General features: G+C 40.3%; 1 protein-coding gene across 10 annotated transcripts in view; it reads right to left on the bottom strand.

The window, feature by feature from the left end:
* Window positions 1–17828, bottom strand: part of baz2ba (bromodomain adjacent to zinc finger domain, 2Ba) — a 276122-nt gene that overhangs the window by 209064 nt on the left and 49230 nt on the right. For all 10 annotated transcript variants that reach the window (XM_080199128.1, XM_080199127.1, XM_080199132.1 and 7 more), the window contains one exon: window positions 7235–7349. The gene's annotated coding sequence lies outside the window, so the exon portion shown is untranslated. The remainder of the gene's footprint in view (window positions 1–7234; window positions 7350–17828) is intronic.

The following is a 17828-nucleotide window of genomic DNA, read 5'->3' on the forward strand; positions in this document are numbered from 1 at the left end:
ATTAGGTCCAGAACGTCTAACATGTAGATCAGGAAAAGGAACAGACAAAAGCTGGATCTTTTGGAGTAATCACCACCCTCTCCTTTTCCCCTTCACCACCTCATCTCCCAAGCCCATTCTCACACCCCTACCAGTCACTGCTTTAGGCCGTTAGACCATTTACAAATCTCAAAACACCTATTTGACCAAAGCTGAGCCTTTGAGCCGTTATCCTGCCTCTAATACAGCCATGTACATCATATTGTCTTTGTATCTATCTATCTGTAAACAAATGTTTCACGCATACCTTTGTTGCCTCTAAACTATTTCTTCAATGCTATCATGGCTGGACTCCATAACCTTCTGCCATTCAAGATGGTTGCCACAAGCCATATTAGTCCACTGTTACCATATTCTTGATCCCACAACAGCTCAAAAGTGCTTTATCCTTGGATTTAAATAATGACCTTTACTCTTTAAAGGACCCTTTTTTAAAAACTTTGTGAAGGCCTGCAAACTCCACTCATTCCCTCCATTCTAGTCTCTTGTGCATTTCCTTAATCACTTTGTCTCACCAATGATAGCAATACATTCAGCTGTCTAGGTCCTTTGCTCTGCAATGTTGTGCCTAAACTCTCACGCATCTGTGTAGCTTTCTCCTCCAAGTTCTTCTTTAAAATCCACCACTTTGACATTTTTGGTCATGCAGCTGAAATTCTCTTTCACTTCAAATTTGTTTTCAATCCTCAGAAAGAACTAGGGTATATATATATACACACGTATATTTTTGACAGTAGCATAGAAGAATCATTAAAATGCAGAAGCATTTTAAATATATTGGAGGCTACTCCATTATTTAGTCACCACTTAACTACAATTGTTATCTCCAAGAAAATGAACAATGTCATTGGCGAGCCAGTGCTTAATAAGATAATTAAATCTTTAATTTCAGTTTTTCAAATCTTCTGAAGAAGTTCCAAAGAAGAAGTATACAAACATGAAACATTAACTGTTTCTCTCTCCACAGATGCTGCCAGACCGGCTGTGTTTTTCAAAAACTTTGTTTCTATGTCAAGCTCTTCACCGTCTTAAAATTGGTCAACAGTAAGATGATTGCAAATGAAATAAGATTATTGATCAGGAGCGTGACAATAGGAAATAATGAGATGGTGGCATTCTTACTAAAGAAGAAAAAAATGCACTGCTTCTATATAGGGGGGAAAACATCAGTACAAAGAGTGGAGGATATTTAATAAATCAGCTTCAATCATGGTAATGTTTGTCTTCATCTAAATTCAAATATTTTAGCCAGGTACTAGCTTAAATGTACTTATTTGTAGCAACAATCTTTGTGAAAACAAAAACTTAAAATAAAAAAGCCTTCAATGTTGGATATATGAAATAGAAAGATCAGTGAAAATGCATAGCTGGTCGGGATCTCAAACAAAGAGGTTGACGTTACAGCTGAAATCCATTAACTTTTCTTTCTCATTCAAATGCTTTCCAACTGTAAAATTATTTTGGCTTCAAATTTCAAAGATTTTCCTTCTCCTTAGTTTTCAAATGATTTATTTTAAATTATGCTAAAACTGGCCTCTGGCTTCTTGGTCTTCCCATTTACTGTTTATAAACATTACCTGTTTAAACCTGTCAAAACTAACTCCTTTAATAGCTCAACGAGTTTATCACGCAAGTAGCTGAGAGTTACTGAGAGCAGTAGGTTCCCCAGTCACCATAGATAAAATCTAACATTTGTTTTGATTTACATAATAGTAGCTTTTATAAACACAAATCTCTCTAAACATCCCAAGCCAGCACATTTGGCAAAATTAAAACAAACACACCTTATAATCAAGGAATTTCAGCACTCTTTTCTTGACTTCCTCTTTGGCACAACTTCTATCAACAATCTCATCCAATTTATGCTTAGCATCCATTCTTTGGCAGAAATCACAGTCATATGTATCCTGAATCAATTTAAGCCCAGATTTTAAAAAGACATCCATGTAGATTTTTTAATAATGTTTTTACATATTTCAAACCAAAGTCATGTTATAGTATTTCAGCATTTTAAAATGGATATTTGAAATGCAAGGTGAGCTGAAATGCATTCACTCTACAGGTTCAAAGCAAAATTACTTTTATTTTCTAATCACGATGTTGAACTCAGAACTAAATATCCATCTTCACATTTATTTTTGTATATTTACTATTTAATAGGCGGAAAGAGGCAAACATATAAATTTTATCCTAATGGTTATTTGGAAACTAAAACAGGAGAAATTGTGTGGTATACCAAGAGCCAAGTCATACACAACACAAAATTTAATGCTCCAGCTACCTTGGTTCAGGGCTTTACTGCTTACTGAAGTCAACTTCTTGCATGCAAGAGACAGAATTTCTGGTAATTAGTATACTATAAAAAGGCATGTTGAATCTTAATTGGTATTTTGTATAAAAAGTTAGCTTACCATCCACGTGTATAAACAACCACCAGTTTAGTAGCAACACAACCACCCACGTCTGACACCAGATGCCAAATCATGCAATTCAAAGTGTTTGTTCAATAAATTACAAATTATAAATTTAAAATATGGAAATCAAGGTCACATTTCTAGATAGTATTGGTATATATCATGCACCCCATCTATATTACTCCCAAGACTTTTATTTTAGGAACAGAAACAAGCAAGGGCTGAGAATGTTATGCATTCAATTTAGTGTCAAAAGACAGATCTGAAACTTGGGATATTTTACCACTGCATTACTTGCCTCTGAGTACAGTTTCAGAATTACAACATAAAATATCTTTCTAGACAAAAGATACAAAGGTATCTTTGTATCTTTCAAGGCACAGGTAGACTACACACAAAGTAGCAAAAATCAAAACTCCTTGCAGACAGACATAGCTATTGTACTTTAGCGCAAAATTTAGGCACTCCCTCCATTTCAATCAAATGCCAAATTTCAAAAACTAAGTCCAATAATTTTCCTCCTTTGGTAGCAATTTTAAGCTTCAACACATAGCTATTTACAAATAAATCAAAAGATGAAAGTATTGTTGCTATTCACTTTACAGTGACCGTCAAAAGATGTCCAGACTTGTGCAGTAAATGAATCAGGAGGCACTGCTTCTTCCAGCGACTCCAAGAAACATTTAACCAGTTCATTTTCACTGGTGTAATCAGAAAAAGCAGTTCCATTTGCATCTGTATAAAGAAAGCTGCCAATATTTTTTCAATATTGGTAGCTCAGGTCACTTCAGTGATCTGATTTTGCACTGGTTGACCTTCTTGAACATGAATTGTGCAACTTAGTTTCTAGTTATAGAATCTTTTAAGTAGCAAACTACCGTACGTGTTTTGGTACATAGTTTTCCAGTGTTGTGCAGATAATGTGAATTTAAATGATTCTGCATACATGCGTCCTGACAAAATATTACTGAACCATTTCTCAACTGCAACTACTACTGTGGCACACTCCATCTAGTGGTTTGAAATTGAAGCAGCAAATATCTCTGCTCAGCCATGCTTGCATTTCACATTAAGGTCCTTTGAATGAAATTCCTGTGCTCAACTACACACTTAATTTCTCCTGCAGCTTTACATTCCTTTGATGAAAGTAGAAACTCCCTTACTAGTTACTTTTTATGTTCAGGATGAGCAGACAGATTTTAATGTGTATACACAAATAAGCCCATGTATATTGCAACACCAAGAATGAAATGCATACAAAATGAAAATTTGATGTTAGTTCAATTGTCAATTAGTCAATTTAGAAGTGAAAACAATTTAAGGATTATTGATTATTTGTCCTAAATTTTTAAGTCAGTATGAAATGGTCGTCAAGCAGATTCATCACATATTTAGAATGTTCTTAAGGCCATTTACCTATGTCGAGGCACAAAACTCGAACTTTGCCTGAATTAGTGGAAAGTTCACGTTTAGATTTTGTTTTATGTTTGCTCTAGGGATGTGGGTAACATTGGGAAAGCAGTATTTATGCCCCTCCCTTGTTGCCTTGAAGGCATCAATAGTCAAACAAGCAGTGTGGGTTTGAGTCATGTGTAGGCCAGATCAGGAATAGGTGGTAAGTTCCATTAGTAAAGGCAGCGGGGTTTCCAGTGAAAAATAAATATTGCAGCATTTACAACCATCTTCTGGTGCTGGCTCATACTCACCAGAGTTCCTAAATTCATTTTACAACTTTACCATGAAGATATTTGAACTAGTCTATAACATTGAGCTATCATGCATGTAATTTTGGTTCCCCTTCCCACAGAAGGATATGAATATATAGGGAAGAATTAGTCTGAAGCTGCAAACGAAGACTCAGCTGAATTTGTTTTTTTATTACAGAAGATAGTTGGGTCATATGGTGAAAATATAACCTAGGTCACTAACAAAAGTAGATGAATAATGTGTCAAAAGATATAAGAAGCAACTTACAGCATTCTATTACATACAAAAAAAGACAAGCACCCATGCCATATGATTCATTATCATACAAACCAAGGATCAAGAAAACTCACAAAATGTTAAAACTATGATGAGATTTTAATGTGAGAAAGTTGGAATAAATTTCAGTTCAGCATGAAAATTTAGCTTTTGAACACTCTCAGGTGGGGAAAAAGAATTGAAAATCTAGCTTTCTATTTGAACAGGTAAACCACTAAACGTTATTGGGTTTAACTGAACTGAGACATGGATTATAAAACACAAAATACACAATGGGCCATTGCATTAATGGGACAGTGGCAATATTACTGGACTACCAATTCAAAGTGCTACTACTAATGCTCTGGGAACACAAGTTTAAATCACACCTTGGGGAGATTGAATTTAAATTCAATTAATTACTCAATCTGAATTTAAAAGCTAGTCTCAGTAATGGTGACAATGAAACTACCAGATTGTTATACAAATTAAAAGCAGCTCTGACGAAAGGTCATTTAGACTCGAAACACTGGCTCTATTGTCTCCCCACAGATGCTGTCAGACCTGCTGAGATTTCCCAGCATTTTTTGTTTCTGTTGTAGATTGTTATACAAACTCATCGGGTTCACTAATGCCTTTCAGGGAAGGAAATCTGCCATCCCTTTCCGCCTGGCCGACAGAGATCCACAGCAACATGGCTGACTCTTAACTGCTCCCCTCAAAACCACTATAGAAAAATAGAAAAATAAAAACAATCAGGAAGCAACAGTACGCCCTGGCCAATCAATCCTGCAAAGTCCTCCTTATTGGGGACTTGTGCCAAAATTGGGGAAGCAGTCCCACAGGCTCGTCAAGTAAAACTAGCCAACAGTTTTACTAACCAATTCATATCTTACAGTTAATGTACCAATTCCCTCTAAGGCCATCTCTGGGTCCAGGTTAGGGAGTGACCATCATACAGACCTTGCAAAGAAAAAGTCCCATCTTCACACTAAGGATATCATCCATAGTGTGACATAATCATCATGCTAAATGGGATAGATTCAGAACACATCTAGCAACTGAAAACTAGACCATCAGCAACAGCAGCAGAGTTATTTGGTTGCAGACAAATTAACAAGAAACACCGAAGAGGAAGGCTCCACAAACATCCTCAAAGATCAAGGTGGGGCGTGGTTCAGCAAGTCAGTGCAAAAGAAAGCATTTGCAACCATCCTCCACCAGAAGTGTCAAGTGGATGATCCATCTTGGCCCACGGACTAAAGATCCCAGTGTCATAGATGCCAGACTTAAGTTTATGCCATAACTCCACTGAACAACAAGACTGTACGTAGCAATGGCCATGGGCATGGAAAATATTGGGAGATAGTACTAAAGACTTGTGCTCCAGAATTGGAATGCCCCTAAGCAAGATTATTTTCGTACAGCTGCATCTATCTGGCAATGCAGAAAACTTCCCAATATGTCCTGTCCACAAAAATTAAGACAAATTTAATCTAGCCAATTCCCACTCCAGTCTATTCTCAATGATCAGCGCGATGATGGAAGATATCAACTGTGCTACCAAGTGACACTTGCATTGCAATAACCTGCTCAGCAACATTCAGTCTGGGTTCTGTCAGAGCCAATCAGCTCCAAGCTCCATTGCAACCTTGGTCCAAACACAGACAAAGAGCAGAGTTCAAGTAGCCAGTGAGTGATCACTTTGGACATCAGTGCAGCATTTGACCAAGCATCGTCAAGAAGTCCCAACAAAAATAGATCTATGAGGATCTGGGAGAAAAACTACATGGGTTTGAATCATACCTAGCACAAAAAAAGATGGTTATGGCTGTTGGCAACCAAATAGGTCATCACTTCAGGAGTTCCTGGGTAGTGTTCTAGGCCCAACCATCTTCAGCTGCTACATCAATCTTCTTCCCTCCATCATGATGTCAGGAATGGCAACGTTCACTGATGATTGCATAGTGTTAAGGAGCATTGGCAACTCTTCAAATGTTGGAGCAATCCCTGTCCACCTGCAGAAAGATCTGGACAGCATTCAAGCTTCAGTTGATAAGTCAAAATTAATATTCATGCCATACAAGTGCCAGGCAAATCACCATCTTCAAAATGAGAGAATCCAACCATTTCCCAATGATATTCAATGACATTACCATAATTGAATTCCCTCCTATCAGGAGTTACCACTGATTAGAAACTGAATTGGGCCAGCTATACAAGTACTGTAACTAGAAGAACAAGTCAGAGGCTGGGAATTCTGCACCAAGTAACTTCACCTCCTGACTCTCCCAAAGCCTGTCCACCATCTACAAGGCACAAATCAGGAGCATGGTGAAATACTCTCCATTTTTCTGAATGAGCACAGCTCAAACAACACGCAGCTCAATACCATCCAGGCCAAAGCAACCTGCTTGATCAGCACCCCACCCATTACTTTAAACATTCACTCACTCCAACACCAGCACACAATGGTAGTACCATATACAAAATGCACAGCATAAACTTGCCAACCCTCCTTTGACAACATCTTCAAACCCACATTCTCAATTACCTAGAAGAGCAACAGAAGCTAACACACAGGAACACCACCACCTGCAAGTTCCCCTCCAGGCAACACAGCATCCTGACTTAGCCATTCTTTCACTGTCACTGAGTCAAAACCCTGGAACACTCTTCCAAAGAACACTGTGGGTGCACATTTACCAAATGGACCACTGCCTTCTTCTGGATGGCAACTAGGATGGGCAACAAATGCTGGTCTTGCCGGCAATGCTCAAATCCCATGAAAGAATCGTTTTAAAAGTTCAGTAACTCACCACTTTTCAAGGGGCAAAATCTCAGTGCAGCATAACACACATCATACCAATCGCAATTGAATTGTCAGCTCTCATTTGGACTGCAGGATGATCACCTTATAGGTGGTGTTTTCACCTAGAAGAAATCCAAAAATAATTAACAACTGATTCTTATTTTTAATTAATTTGGTCTGCTTCCCAGACCAAAAAAACACTACCTTAAAGTTGCTAATTACTTTATGTGATTTGAAGATGAACTATCCTTGCGTAGTGGAATACATAAATGCTTACATTCACTATAAAAGTATGTTACTATAATCAAGCACATTTTCTAAAATCACAACAAAACTTAAATTAGCAAATTCAACTGAAAAGTCTCATAACCCAAAATAAAAGGATGATAGCTGCACTTTCATGTTTCAGAATGACTAATAGATACTTCATCTAACACTACACAATTGCACTTCATAAAGTTCAACTCTAGTAACATCATAAATTGGGAATGTTACTCACAATTGTCTTAATTTTTGTCATCATTGAAACACAGCTAGATGTCATAATGCAAAACGGAAGTTCTATAAAGACATTTCCCCATAAAAAAGCACTTCAGAAGCAGAAGTCTGCAAGATGCCAGAGGCACTGAAAATTAAAGTGGCCATTATAAACCTTTAGCTCTATATACAACAGATAGATATCATATAGGTAACTTTCTCAACAACTAGGATATGGCCAATAGCTTTTACACTTGAAAATGAACTAAAATCAAAGGGAGTGCACTGTCAACTTCCATTCTATAGTTCTGTTATCAAAATGTACAGACAGTTTTGGCTTTTTTGAAGCAAATCTTTACAAATAGTACAAAGCATACCTTCAAAATGTGACCAGTGCAGCACTGAAGTGTCAGTGTGATAGATCCCAGATAACTTACAGCAACACAAGCATGAAAAGGAGCAGTTAATGACTGAAACTCTATTTGCAATAGTGTTTTCTGTGACCTTGGTTAGAGGGTACAATAGCATAGGGATGGTGTTACTCAACTAGGAATCCAGGGATCTGCACAAAGACTTTGGAAATGCAAGTTCAAATCCCACCACAACACAGAATCATAGAATTCCTACAATACACAAGGGGGCCATTTGACCCATCAAGTCTGTACCAACCACAATCCCATCCAGGCCCTATTCCCATAATCCCCACACGTTTACCCTACTAATACCCCTGACAATTTAGCATGGCCAATCAACCGAATCTGCACATCTCTGGACTGGGGGAGGAAAAAGGGAGCACCCGGAGGAAACCACGCAGACGCAGGCAGAATGTGCAAACTCCACACAGACAGTGACCATGGTTGGAATTGAACCTGGGTCCCTGACGCTGTGAGGCAGCAGTGCTAGCCATTGTGCTACCATGCCGCCCTGAGCAATTAAGGAATTTGAATTCAAATAACTAAATAAAAGGTAGAATATAGAAAAGGCTAGCCTCAGTAAAGGTGACCATGAAACTGCAAGATTGGTGTGAAAATTCACCTCATTCACTAACATTCTTAAGGAAGGAAACCTGACATCCTGGAAATGAGATTCCAGACTCTCAACAATATGTTTGACTCTTAAATAAAAGCTGTGATGTTGGAATCTGAAACACAACATAAAATGCTGGAAAATCTCAGCAGATCTGACAGTATCTGGGGAGAGAGAGAATAGAGCCCACATTTCAAGTCTCGATGACCCTTTGTCAGAGCACACAGCTCTGTGACCCTTCATTTAAAGGGTTATCTAGACTCAAAACATTGGCTCTATTCTCTCTCCACAGATGCTATCAGATCTGTTGACATTTTCCAGCATTGTCTGGTTTTTTGACTTTGTGAAGTGGTATAAGTAAGCCACTCAGCTGTACAAAATTGTTACGAAAACCTCAAGCAAAAACTGAAGCTGGTTTACACACTGCAGAACCTAGGCGAAAGGTAAGCTACAAGACTGTTTCAGTAGCACCACTGCTGATCAGATTTGATAAAACATATTCGCCAAATTATAACTGAGGCACATTGCAAGAACTAACACCAGGGGGAAAATCTACTTGACCTTGTCCTCATCAACCTATCACAACGACTGATCACTACACAGCTCTTGTGCATACAAAGTCCTGTATTTGGACTGAGGACATCCTTTTTGATTTGATTTATTATTGTCACATGTATTGAGACAGTGAAAGGTATTGTTTCTTGCACATTGTACAGACGAAACATATCATTCATAGAATACACAGGGGGAAAGGAAAGACAAGGGTGTAAATATAATGTTGCAGTCAAATCAAATCCTCCATTATGTCATGCAGCCATGCCAAGTGGGAAAGATCCAGAGCAGTAGCAAATCAAAACCGGCCATCCATAAAATGCTATGCGTCATCAGCAGTAGAAGATTTGCATTCCAGCATAATCCATAACACCATGGCACTACATATTTCCTCATTCTAGCATTAGCAAAAGGGAAGACCCCTGATACAATAGTGAGTGTATGAAAACATGCCAGGAGCAGCACCAGGCACACCTAAAAATGAGATGCCAACTTGATGAAGATACATTCACACTGCAACTGCCAAAGCAGCCTGCAACAGACAGAGCCAAGTGATCCTGCAATGAATAGGTCATATCAAAGCTTAGCAGTTCTGCCACATCCAGTTGTGAATTGTGATGGACAATTAAACTAATGACAGCATAAACTCCATGAACACTTTCTCCTCAGCAGGAAGAGGTGTTAGTAAAATTCTCAACATGTCTGGGAGAAGGGTTGTGGGGGACAGGAATAGAAACTGGGATTGAAATGAAAGTAGACAGTTGGAGAAATGGAACTGCGCATGCATGGAGATGGCAGCAAATGTCATATCAACTGACTGCAATGGAGACTGCAAAGGATATGAGCCTGGCAACACCACAGCTGTAGTGCTGAAGATTTGTATTCCAGAACAAGCCACATTCTTAGCGAAGTTTTCCAATACAGCTACAACACTGGCATCTACCCAACAAAGAGTAAACTTGCTCAAGTATATTCTGTCCACAAAATGGAGAACAAATGTGATCTTGCAAATAACCACTTCATCAGATTACACTGAATTATCAGTAAATTGATCAACAGCATCAACATCAATGCTATCAAGCAGCAATTAACTTACCATGCAGTTTGGGCTCTGTCAGCTCTGATTTCATGATAATCTTGGTCCATAGGCGAGGTGGCAGTGACTACTCATGGCAGCATTTGACTAAGTGTGGCATTAAAAATGAAATCAATGGGATTTGGGGGAAAATTCTCCACTATCACAAAGGAAGATAGGTTTGGTCATTGAAAATAAATTCAACTCAACCCTTGGTGATTGCTGCAGAAGTTTCTCTGTGCAGTGTCCTCGGCACAGCCACCTTCAGCTGTGTCATATGCTACCTTTCCTTCATCATATCAGAGGTTAGCATGTTGTTGATGATTGTAGTGTCCAATTCAAATTCACACTTCTTCAGCCCATACACAGCAAGAGATGGACAACATTGAAGCTTTGGCTGATAAGTGACAAGTAGCATTAAGACTGCACAAGTGCTAGGCAATTACTATCTACAACAGGAGGGAACTAATCAGTCCCCTTTACATTCAATGGCATTAACATTGCTTAGTTCCTCACCAGCAAAATCCTGGGGATTACTATTGACCAGAAACTTAATTGGACTAGTCACAGATCAGATCAGGGACTATAAATTCTGTGATGAGTATTAAGCCGAACGGCCTACTTCTGTTCCTACATCTTAGGTCTAACTCACCACCTGACCTCCCAAAGCCTGCCCACTTTCCGTAAGGCACTCAAGCCAGGAGTGCAATGGAATACTCCTCACTTGCCTGGAGACAGCATGGTGGCACAGTGGTTAGCACTGCTGCTTCAAACACCAGGGACCTGGGTTCGCTTCTAGCTTGGGTCACTGTCTATGTGGAGTTTGCACATTCTCCCCATGTCTGCGTGGGTTTCCTCCCAGTGCTCTGATTTTCTCCTACAGTCCAACGGTGTGCGGGTTAGATGGATTGCTCATGCTAAATTGCCCCTTAGTGTCAGGGGGATTGGCTAGGGTAAATGCATGGGGTCATAGGGATATCAATGGGTAATGAATCAATCAATGGGTGCTATTCTGGTTGGCAATGGGTGACTAGTGGAGTGCTGCAGGGATTGGTGCTCGGGGCCTCAACTGTTTATCATTTACATAGATGATCTGGAGGAGGGGGCTGAGGGTAGGGTGACGAAATTTGCTGATGGCACAAAGGTGAGTGGAGAAGCAAATTGCGTGGAGGGTGTGGAAAGTCTGCAGAGATCTGGGTAGGCTGAACGAATGGGCGAGAACCTGGCAGATGGAGTATAATGTTAGCAAGTGTGAGGTTATCCACTTTGGTAGAAATAGTAGTAGGAGGGATTATTATTTAAAAGGTGAAAAGCTGCAGCATGCTACTGTGCAGAGGGACCTCGGGGTCCTTGTGCACGAATTGCAAAAACCCAGTTTGCAGGTGCAGCAGGTCATCAAGAAGGCAAATGGAATGTTGGCCTTTATAGCGAGGGGGATAGAATATAAAAAGCAGGGAGGTCTTGCTGCAACTGTACAGGGTACTGGTGAGGCCGCAGCTGGAGTACCGTGTGCAGTTTTGGTCGCCGCACTTGCAGAAGGATATATTGGCCTTGGAGGGAGTGCAGGGAAGGTTCAGTAAGCTGATACCAGAGATGAGGGGGCGAGCCTATGAAGAGAGACTGAATAGATTTGGGGGGGGGGGGGGGGGGTGGTTCAATTTAGATCGGAGTTGAGGAGGAAATTCTTCACTCAAAGGGTGGTGAATCTCTAGAATTCTCTGCCCGTTGAAGTGGTGGAGACTACCTCGTTGAACATATTTAAGTCAAAGGTAGATAGGTTTCTGATAGACAGGGGAATTAAGGTTTATGGGAGAAAGCGGGAAAGTGGAGCTGATCCACTTCAGATCAGCCATGATCTTATCGAATGGCGGGGCAGGCTCGAAGGGCTAGACGGCCTACTCCTGCTCCTATTTCTTATGTTCTTACGTAGGACTGTGGATGGTGCAGACTCGATGGGCCAAGTGGCCTCCTTTTGCACTGTAGGGATTCTACAGATGAGTGCAGGTCCAACAATAATCAATGCCATCCATGCCAGAGCAGCCTATCCATCACTGTCATCATTCACTCCCTCCACTATCAGCTCACCATGGCTTCAGCGTGCATCAGATACAAAATGCATAACAGCAGCTTGCCTGGAAACGAGCATGGCTTCAACACCACTCCAGAAGCTCAACACCATCTAGGACAAAGCACCCCACTTCATCAGCACCTAACCATGAACGTAAACTTTCGTTCCTTCTACAACTGACACACTGACACCAAGTGTATACTATCTACAAGTGTGATGTTAGTGTACCTTTAAGAGTTTTTTTTCTTAAAAATTTTTTGTGCAGCTGTAAGCAAGCCTTTTTGGCTTCAGTTGTTTTCTCATTATAGCACCAGTTTGTCTGCAGGACTCTTTATTGTGCCTTAAACGTGCATTTATTTTTACTGGGATGTTTATGAATCTGCATTAGGAGAAAAATTGGTTTGCAGGTAAGGTGACAAGAGCTCTTTTGTTTTCAGTTTGAGCCGCTGTTTTCACTTCAGTTTAAGAAAGGCAGCAAGCTGAAAAATAATATTTCTCTCTCCCCGTTTCATTTGAAAATTCTGCTGATTATTGAAAATAAGATCTTACCTTTCTAAAGGGGAGAATCTGCTGTTGATGGCTTGACCAGAGTCTACCTGGGGTTCTGGGAAGCTGTTCTCACTTTAAACTGTTCGGACTTTGTCAAGAGGATGACTAGAACTTATAAAACAGTTTTCAATTCTCCAACCAAAGGACTCAATTCCGGTATCACGTGAGCATTAGACTTTGCTGTGTTGAACTTGATTGAAGGTTTTAGATAGATTGGAACATCTTTGATATATTAGTTAAGGATTTACATTATTGTTTTGTTGTTGTTTGTAATTAATAAAAGTTATTGCTACTTTTCTTTCCATACATGTTAACTACATTCCTACATTCTTAAATAAACTTTGTTTGATTAAAGCTCCCCAGAGGACAATTTGAATCATACCTGAAGTGAAACATATCCTAAGCCATATTCAAAATGCAGAACTTATGATCCAATTGGGCTCCATAAAACACTTTGGAAGTTCTGACCTGAACCATAACAAGATACACAGCAGCAACTCGCTAAAACTCCTCCAACAGTACTTTCCAAACTCATGATCTCATCATCTAGTAGGACAAGGTAGCAAATGCTTACGAACACCATTACCTGCAAATTCCCCATCCTGACTTGGAACAATATCATCAATATTATTGGCACTACTATTGTGCTAAATGGTATAGATGTCAAACAGATTGAACAAAACAAAATCAGGCATCCACGAGGCGCTGTGGGTCACCAGCAGCAGCAGAACTGTACTCAACCACAATCTGTAAGCTCATGGCCCGTCATATCCCCCACTCTACCATCACCACCAAAGGAATCAACTCTGGTTCAATGAAAAATGCAGGAGGGCATGCCAGTAGTAACACACGGCATACTTTAAAAACGAGTGCCAAACAACATTAGCAATAAGTAATAAGATAGAGCTAAGCAATCCCACAACCATGGATCAGATCTAAGCTCTGCACCCCGGTCATACCCAGCCATGAATGATGGTGGATAATTAAACAGTTAACTGGAGGAGGGGGTTCCACATAGATCCCCAATGATGGAGGAGTCTAGCACATCAGTGCAAAAGATAAAGCTGAAGCATTTGCAATAATCTTCAGTGCCGAGTGAATGACCCATCTCAGTCTCCTCCGGAGGTCCCCAACCTCACAAATGTCAGTCTTCAGCCAATTCAATTCACTCCACATGATATTAAAAAAATGGCTGAAAGCACTGGATACTGAAAAGGCGATGGGCCCTGACAGTACTGAAGACCTTTGTTCCAGATTTGTCACGTCCCTAGCCACACTGTATCAGTATAGTTACAACACTGTCATCAAACCAGCAGTGTGGAAAATTGCCACCCCCCTTCTTACGATCATCTGTGAAGTGATGGAAGGGGTCATCAATAGTGCTATCAAGTGGCACTTAGCAATAACCTGGTCACAGATGCTTAGTTTAGGTTCCGCCATGGTCACTCGGTTCCTGACCTCATTGCAGCCTTGGTTCAAAAATGGACAAAAAGAGCTGAATGCCATAGGTGAGGTGAGAGTAACTGCCCTTGACATCAAGGCAGCATTTGACTGACTATGGCATCAAGGAGTCCTTGCAAAATTGAAGTCGATGGGGATTGGGGCAAATCCTCTGCTGACTGGAGTCATGCCTAGTACAAAGGAAGATGGCTGTGGTGGTTGGAGGTCAACCATCTCAGCTCCAGGGCATCACTGCAGGAGTCCCCCAGGGTAGCGTCCTAGGCCCAATCATTTTCAGCTGCTTCACCCATGACGTTCCTTCCATCATAAAGTCTTAAGTGGGGACCTTCTCTGATGACTGTACAATGTCCAGTACCATTCGCAACTCGTCAGATACTGAAGCAAATCACGTCCAAATGTGATAAGACCTGGACAATATCTCGATTTGGATTGACAAGTAGCAGGTAACATTCACACCATACAACTGCCAGGCTAGAGGAAAGAAGGAAATGATAACCACCAGACAGTTCAGAAAAAATAGGCAGTTAGTGCAGGAGTCTCTTGGGGTCCTACTAGCTAACCAGTATTCCATTTTGGAAGCTGATGAGAGCACTGGTACCTCAGAGGAGTGTAGTCAAAGTCCAGCTGTTGGCACCAAAAGCACTTGACAGTACAGAGTGGGAGCAAGAAAGGAAGAGCAATAGAAATAGGGGATTCTTTAGTCAGGGGAGCATACAGATGTTTCTGTGGCTGAAGACACGACATGACTCCAGGATGGCGGGTTACTTTGCTGTTGTTACTGAATGGCTCCAAGGCATCCTGAAATGGTGATGCATTTGAGGTAGTGGTACACATTGGCACCAACAATATGGGCAAAGTGAGGAATGAGGTTTTTTAATCAAGAATTCAGGGAGCTAGGCAGCAGATTTTCAAGCAGATTGTAAACTCTGGATTACTCCCAGTGCCATGTGCTAACAAGTACAGAAACAGGAGAAACTATTTTTGCTGACTGAGGAGTTTAGTACTGGTCCAAAAATTAGAGAAGTGAAATTAGGAAACACTTCACACACAATGGGTGGTTGAAGTTTGAAATTCTCTTCCACAAACAGCAATTAACGCTAGATCAATTGTTAAATTTAAATTAGAGATTGGTATATTTTTGTGAACTAAAGATACCAAGGGATATTGAGCAAAGGCAGGTGTGCAGAATTAAGTCATGGATCAGCCATGCTCTCACTGAAACAAAAGTTAAAATTAAAAAAGTTAAAGTAGGCTTACATTAACACTGCAATGAAGTTATGCGAACGCACCTAACTAGCACATCTTTCGGACTGTGGGAGGAAACCAGAGCACCTGGAGGAAACGCATGCAGACACGAAGAGAACATGCAGGCTCCACAAAGAGAGTCACCCAAGCCAGGAATCGAACACAGGTCCCTGGTGCTAACCATTGTGCCACCGTGGAGGAGACTTGAGGGGCCTTCTCATGAAACCAAGTGGAGCTCTGCCAGTGCAGTCCGTGTATATGGAAAATAAAAACATGTATTGTGTGAAACAGTGGAAACTCGAATTACTGATGCTAAACAACATTTTTTTGCAGCAAGCTTTCCTTTCTCTTATATCAATGAGATTTATCCGAAAGTTTAAATGGCTTCATAAAAAATAACTGCCATAGTGTTCAACAAACCACTATTTGTTGCTCAAAGTCAACAATTCCCTGACTGTTCTTTCAGGAATTGTTTTTAAGGGTTTTTCAATTTCTGCCTCTCCAAATTGGTCTACCTAAGGTTCAAATGTTTTGGATCTTAAAAAAAAGAGGCAGTGCAAGGACACAGCAAAGTGGCACAGGCAATACAGCAACAGGAAAAGCCAAATGCACGCAAAACGTTAACTCTGATTTCTCTTCTTACAGATGCTGCCAGACCTCCTGAGTTTTCCAGCATCCTTGGTTGATTCAGACTCGAGTATCCACTGTATTTTGCTTACTTTACTAAAGCAGATGATCTGATCATTATCACAAGTCTTCTCAAATTGGCTGCCACATTTCCAACATTCCAACAGTGACCAGACTTCAAAAGTATTTCATTCACTATAAAACACTTTGTGCCATCCTGAGGTCATGACAGTCACAATATAAATGCAAGTCTTTCTTTATTGAAGCCAATGAAAGCATAGTACATGAAAAGTGGAAAATGTTGCAGCATTAATTACTCTTCTGAGATTGGGGTTGACGCATGATTTGCAGACAGAATGGAGGAAGTTTTATTTGGCATTTAGGGAGTGTGATATACAACCTGAGAGCTCTTGACGCAGACAGTAGATGCTTGATATGGGAAGCATTCTATTCTCCACACCTTGAGGAGTACAAAAATTTGGAAGAAAATATTGTTTAAAATTAAAATTGCTCAAGTAGCGACCAGTACCTTTTCATCAATCTCTTCTTTAAAAAAAATTGCATGTTTTATTGAACTTCTGATTTTTCTTTGGCAGTCATTGGAAGTACTCCCCAGAAGCAAATCAAATTTATTCAGTAGTGGAGCCAGGGAATTCCCAGATTCACACTCAGCTAATAACCCAGGTTTCGCAAGGTTGCAATAAGGGCATTAAAAATGGCTTCAGCTCTTGTGGCTACAAGGACAGGTGATAGACTGCAAATTCTATAGCAAGTAACTTACCACCTGCCTCCCAAAAGCCTACCCACCAACTACAAGGCAAAAATCTAATCAACACAATGAAAGGATTTCATTTTCTGGAGATGACAAAATACTCTCCACCTGCCTGAATGAGTGCAGTTCCAACAACACTGAAGTAGCGAGATACCATCCAGGACAATTTTTCCAGCATCCTTGGTTGTTTTAGATTCCAGCATCCACGGTATTTTGCTTACTTTACTAAAGCAGATGATCTGATCATTATCACAGGTGTTCTCGAATTGGCTGCCACTCCCAAGTTATACATCACACCCCCTAGATGCCAAATAAAATTTCCTCTATTCTGTCTGCAAATCATGCATCAGCTCCAATCTCAAAGAAGCAACTAATGCTGAAGCTGTTCATTTTCTGCTTTTCATGTACCATCCTTTCACTGGCTTTAATAAAGAAAGACTTGCATTTGTATTGCGACTCTTACGACCTCAGGATGTCACAAAGTGATTTATAGCAAATTAAGTATTTTTGAAGTCTGGTCACTGTTAGAATGTTGGCTGGTGCCCCATCGACCATCTCAAACAACACCAGCAGACAATGGCAGAGTATGCATCATGTACAAAATGCAAAGCAGCATCTCACCAAGGTTCCTTCCACAGTATCTTACAAACTCACAATCTCTACCATCTGGAAGAACAAGGGTTACAGTAACAAAGAAGCACCAACATCATCTGCAAGCTCCTCCCTAGTCACACACCATCCTGACTTGG

The sequence above is a fragment of the Carcharhinus amblyrhynchos genome, chromosome 11, assembly GCF_965287045.1.
Source record: "Carcharhinus amblyrhynchos chromosome 11, sCarAmb.v2.hapA, whole genome shotgun sequence".
Classification (NCBI taxonomy): Eukaryota; Metazoa; Chordata; class Chondrichthyes; order Carcharhiniformes; family Carcharhinidae; genus Carcharhinus; species Carcharhinus amblyrhynchos.